The sequence below is a fragment of the Hypanus sabinus genome, chromosome 23 (assembly GCF_030144855.1).
Source record: "Hypanus sabinus isolate sHypSab1 chromosome 23, sHypSab1.hap1, whole genome shotgun sequence".
In the NCBI taxonomy this organism is placed as follows: domain Eukaryota; kingdom Metazoa; phylum Chordata; class Chondrichthyes; order Myliobatiformes; family Dasyatidae; genus Hypanus; species Hypanus sabinus.
The window spans coordinates 53,468,906-53,474,905 of record NC_082728.1 but is presented as its reverse complement, the minus strand read 5'-3'; positions in this window follow the sequence as shown (position 1 = coordinate 53,474,905).

The following is a 6,000-nucleotide window of genomic DNA, read 5'->3' as shown; positions in this document are numbered from 1 at the left end:
TTGGTGAGGTCTAATTTAGATCATAGAAGACAAAACAGTATAGCACAGGAACAGGGTCTTCGCCTCAGAATGTTTTGCTGAACAAATTAAAATAATAATCAAATGGCCACGTGAACTAGCTCCTTCTGCCTTTACAATGTCCATGTCCGTCCATTTTTCTCATATTTATGTGCCTAAATAAAATGTCTCTTAAAAGTCCTGAATGTATCTATCTCTACAACATCCCCAGCAGTGCACTCCAGGCACCCACTAGACAGTGTAAATACAACTTGCCTCTCACATCTCCTTAAAATCTATCCCCTCTCGCCTTAAATTCATACCCACTGGCATTAGCCATTTCAACCCTGGGAAAAAGGTACACTCTACTCTATCTATGCCTCATAATCTTATAAACCTCTATCAGATCTCCCTTCAACCTCCTTCGCTCCAGGGAAAGCGACACAACTTTGTCCAACTTCTCGACTAGTATATGCCCTCTAATCCAGGCAACATCCTGGTAAAATGCTTCTGCACCCTCTCAAAAGCTGCAACGTCCTCTGGGGCAACCAGAACTGCATGCAATGCTGCAGGTACAGCCTAACTAGAATTTCTGTTACTAGTTCCGTGACTTTTGTATCCAATGCCTCAATTAATAAAGGCAAGCATGCCTTTAGAAAAACATAGAAAACCTACAGCACAATACAGGTCCTTCAGCCCACAATGCTGTGCCGAACATGTACTTACTTTAGAAATTACCTAGTGTTAACTATAGCCCTCTATTTTTCTAAGCTCCATGTGCCTATCCAGGAGTATCTTAAAAGACCCTATCGTCAATAGTGTATCTAAGGTATGGCAGGTATGGCATGTTCCTATTAAAGGAGCAGTTCCTATTAAAGTCAGACAAGCCATCCTCAGATAGTGAAAAAAAAATTTCTTCAGCTGTATGATCTGTCCTTGATTATCATGGGTGAGGAGCACTAGGATGGCCTTAGTTCAGAGCATTGTGTAAGAAGACCATGAAACGTTTCTTCATGAAGAAGAAGGAGAGTAGAGCTGAAGGATGGAAGAGATGAAAGTTGGAGGTGGAGGAAGCCAAGAAGTTGAGCAAGTTCTTCAAGCCCTTCTTTGAAAAGCCAAGAACAAGTTGTTCGACACATTCCATGGAGTCGCCTGCACCTGCTACAAGTCTGTTAGAATCCAAAGGTGGATCAAGTACAAATGCATCACAAGCTGAGGAGGAAGTCAAGTCAGATAAATCCGAGTCTGCCGAGATTAAGAGTGAGGCTGCCACAGAGAATGTGGACATGACAGGAGGGGAAGACAGTGTGGTGGTGGTGATGTTGAGTTTATTGACAAGATTTTACCTGATGAACTGAACCTAGTGAACTGGATGGTGTCAAAAAGCCTTGAACTGTCATACCAGAAGTGATTGAACAGCATGACATTGGACTTCTGAAGTTCCACAAGGATACTGGAAAAGCAATTCTGCATGACGCGTTGAGAACAGAAATAATAAAGCTGGGTTCAAAGTATTTCCAGAACAATGAGGGGCCTTTCCTACCAATAAATAACTACTCAATGAACTAAACTTGGTTCAAGAGGAAATTGGGAAATGGTCATGGTGAGGAAGTGACTCGCTCATGGCTGGTCTATTCCCCTTCTAAAAAGTCTGCATTTTGTATCTGTTGCCTTCTCTATTCCCAGTCAGACCATCAATCCTCATTGGAGCAGGAAAGTGGATTCAACCAGTGGAAAGCACCTGAAAGGATTCATGTTCATGAAAATGCCAAGAATCATCGGGAATGCTTCACACAGTGGAAAGAAATGGAAAGAAATTTAGCTGGAAACAGAGGGGTTATTGACATGGCATTTCAGTCACAGATTGAGAAGGAAAAGCAGAATTGGCGTGATATCTTGACGAGAATCTTCACTGCATAACTCAGAACTTGTAACTCAGAAGCTGGCTTTGCAAGGACCCAGGGAGTCACTTCAGCTAGACGATGACTCCAATGTGGGGAATTTCCTTGGCTTACTGAAACTACTGGCCATCTTTGACCCTGTCATAAAAGAACACCTCACTCATTTGGGAAGTCATCCTGGATCCACATCTTATCATTCACCAGGTGTCCAGAATGAATTCAACCACATGTCTCATGTACGACTGGACTCCTGATCAGGCACACCGTGAGCAAGTGTCAGAGGTAGTGAGCTATGTGGAAGTTGATTTGGAGAGGAAAACAGTCTGTGTTAGAGAGTCCTTCCTTGGTTTTATCCAGATAAGCCAGAAAGATGCTGAGAGCTTGGTTGAAGACATCTTGCAACAGCTAGAGAAGGACTAAATGGAGCTACAAAATTGTCGGTCACAGTGCTATGATAACGCTGCTGTGATGGCTGGAGACAAAAGTGGTGTTCATCAAAGAATAAGTGAGAAAATCAATCTGGCAGTATTTGTGTACCATCTAGACTATTCTCATCAGTTGTATCACCATCTGTTATGGAGGGACATTGCACAGGATCAGAAAAGGTGGCAGAAAGTTGTAAACTCAGTCAGGTCCATCATGGGCACTAACCTCCCCAGCATCCTGGACATTTTCAAAAGGTGATGCCTCGAAAAGGATGCATCCTTCATTAAGGATCTCCATCACCCAGGACATGCCCCTTTCTCATTGCTACCATCAAGGAGGAGGTACAGGAGCCTCAAGACACACACTCACCATTTCAGAAACATCTTCTCCCCTTCACCATCATATTTCTGAATGGACAAGCCCATGAACACTACCTTACTTTCTCCCCCTCTCTTCTTGCACTTCTTATTTAATTTTATTTTTTTATATATACTTATTGTAATTTATAGTTTTTAATTATTATGTATTGCAATGGACCGCTGCCGCAAAACAACAAATTTCATGATATATGCGTTGAGGCTGATTCCGATTCTGAGGCAATTCTAATACGTTGACAATGATACGAGTCTCCGAGATCCAAACCATATAACTTCACCACGCTGCTCCAAGCTTTACAATTGCCAATGGGGAAATACTAATGATCAGAATCAGAATCAGAATCTGCTTTAATATCACTGGCATATGTTGTGAAATTTGTTGTCTTTGTGGCAGCAATACAATGAAATATATGATAATAGGGGAAAAATAAAGGAATAGAACTATTGGGAAGGATCGTTGCTAATAATCCTTACAGATGATGCATTCCTTCCAGTATTAGTCTGAAATAGAGCATAGCTTCAGAACGGATCCATTAATCCAAGTGAATCCATTAATGTTGTGAATAATACTCAGGGAATGTATCTGCCTTGTGGTCCACTGAGGAAATCGGAATCAGCCTAGATGTTCCATTGTTATTGAAATGTAACTTCATACATTCTCAAGTTCAAGATAATGCACAAAATCCCACGTGGAGCAGGGCATTCATTCCAGTTTACACGTACAACACATGGCCAGAGCGTACAACACATGGCCACATACAACACATGGATAATGTGCATTTAAAAAAACACTACTTTCAGATAAGACTCTGTATGAAACTTCCCACACCTCACATTGGTGTACTCAGTCACTGGTTAAATACTTGTCCTCAAGGTGTGAGTGTTGCTGGCAGTGGCAGTATTTATTATCCAATCTTTGTTGCTTTGTTCTGTTTAAAGTGACAGTGGATTTCTTGGCTGTTAAAGTGTTAGTCTGGCATCACGTATAAGTCAGCCCAGGTAAAAACAACATATTTCCTTCTGTGACTGACATCAGTGAATCAGCTTTGTTTTCAATCTAACAGCTTCAAGGCCACATTAGTGATACAGTCTTTCAAGCATAAACTTGAAATTTTTACCTTGGTCCTAAACGTTGACTGTTTTTAAAGTTCCATAGACGCTGCCTGACGTGCTAAGCTCCTTGAGCATTTGTGTGTGTTGCTTTGGATTTCCAACATCTGCAGAATCTTTTGTATTTATAATTCAGTCTTTCAGATTTGAACTCAACTTCTGTGGATTGTTTCATTGTATTAACATTCAGGAGGTGTCAGTGAGGAATTTTGGACTGTATTGACTCTGGACATGCTTTCTTTTCTTTTGTGGCTGCCCCGGGAAGAACAGATGAAGGGTGAGAGGGACGTGGAAGGGTGAAATGAAACCTTGTGACACATTGTAGCCACCCAGGTGTGGACACGCTTGAGGGACCATCTACTTTTTCCCCACTCAACAATTTCTTGTCCCCACATCTCACTGTTATTTTCTCTGTTATAAAATGCCACGAATGATGGGAATTAAAGGTTAAAAATGTTGGATATATCCAGCATATCAAGAAGGATCTGTGGCGACAGGAACAAATGAATCATTCATGTCACTGACCTTCACCTGAATTTACCATGACCTCTATGTTACTCACACAACCCTCTTGATACTCCTTTCTTTGATAAGCCTCATTACTCATAGACATCAGTGAACATCATTGCCATTGCCTGTCCCTGATATGACTGTTTATGAAGTATGAGTTATTGTTGATGGCATTTGGAGATTTGTGTAAAGTTTCCAGTTCTACAGAAACAACATGTCCCAGGTGTGGGTATTGTGAGGTTGCAAAGACCCACTCCAGAATTTTCCAATGGAGCTGTAAGAAGACCTTTCGCCCCAGATTCTGCATTTTAACTACCAGTTCAGTCCATCGCTTTGGCTATTCCCTCAAGTTGTGTTAGATACTTTGTACGTTGCTGCCAAAGGTCTGACCTTGCATCTTAGAATTAAAGGATGAAGCAGCTCAGCAGGTGACCATTTGATTCACTCTTCTGGCTCTTGCATTGAGCCATCTAATTAGATCCACACCACAATCCTCTCCCTGCAATTATTTGCCCTTCCAGCTTTTTGTTTGAATGCTATCGCCTGTATTAAATTTGCTTCCCCTCAGGAAGTGCAGTGTTGTCACTTTGATTCTTTGTGTTTCCACTGCTGAACCCCCAGTACTGGATAATTCTAGGCTTGACCTTACATGCATTGCATTGAACCATCTAATTACATCCACACCACAATTCTCTCCCTGCAATTATTTACTCAATTATCTGTGCCAATATGGTGGTTGTCCATCATATCCAACGATGACAGGAAACTTGTGTGGGAAAATTTTTAAAGTGGAAAAGCTTTTGCACTGGGACAGTACCATTTTCTAGACCTTAGAAGTCCAAGTCCAGTGCTACACACAATGTCACAAACTGGGGTCTTCCTTGGTTGCAGTGGATGACCATGACATCTACTGTACCTTGTCATGCCTTTTGCACTCCATGCGGTTTTGCAGAAACACCTTCTTGGCCATTGGATCTCACTGTGGATCTTATCCGCTCAGAGCTGACATTGCATGCTAGGACAAGCACCTCCTTGTCTCACTGGAGTATGAGGCCAACAGCTACCCTCACCTGGTTTAGTCTGCCTGTCGAAGCTGTGTACCGCAACTGCATGGAGCCACAGGTGAGAGTTGAGAGTTGAGTGTCCAGTGGGGACCAAAGCTGAGTTAGCTGCCCAGAATGGACACAACAAACCCCTTTACCAGAGGTGCCAACCTTCCCTGGATACCCCATACAGTATATTCTGTATGTACTGTATATCTCATATCCTATCACCACAAATCACCATATATGACACTGCTCAGTTCCAGCTCCTTTGTGCTAATCATTGAGACACAGATGATTTTACAGCACCATTTTCAAGAACAAAAGTTGATCTTTGCCTCCCTCAAATCTACTAAAACAGATAGTTATTTGCACCTGCTAATTGCAAGACCATGGACTATACAAATTCTCTGCCATATTTTTTACTATATTGTAGCTCTCTTAGATTTCTAAAGGCACTTAATTGATAGTAGACAGTGCAGGACATCCAGTGTAGGATATACAGATGTGCAGAAAGCTTTGAACTTCCTGAACTCTAAAGGGAAGTTCCTGCGTGCCAACAGTATGATATTTGAAACAGATCTGACTGGACTTGTTTGATCCCACTTTGTCTATTGTAAGCCATTGTTCAGTACA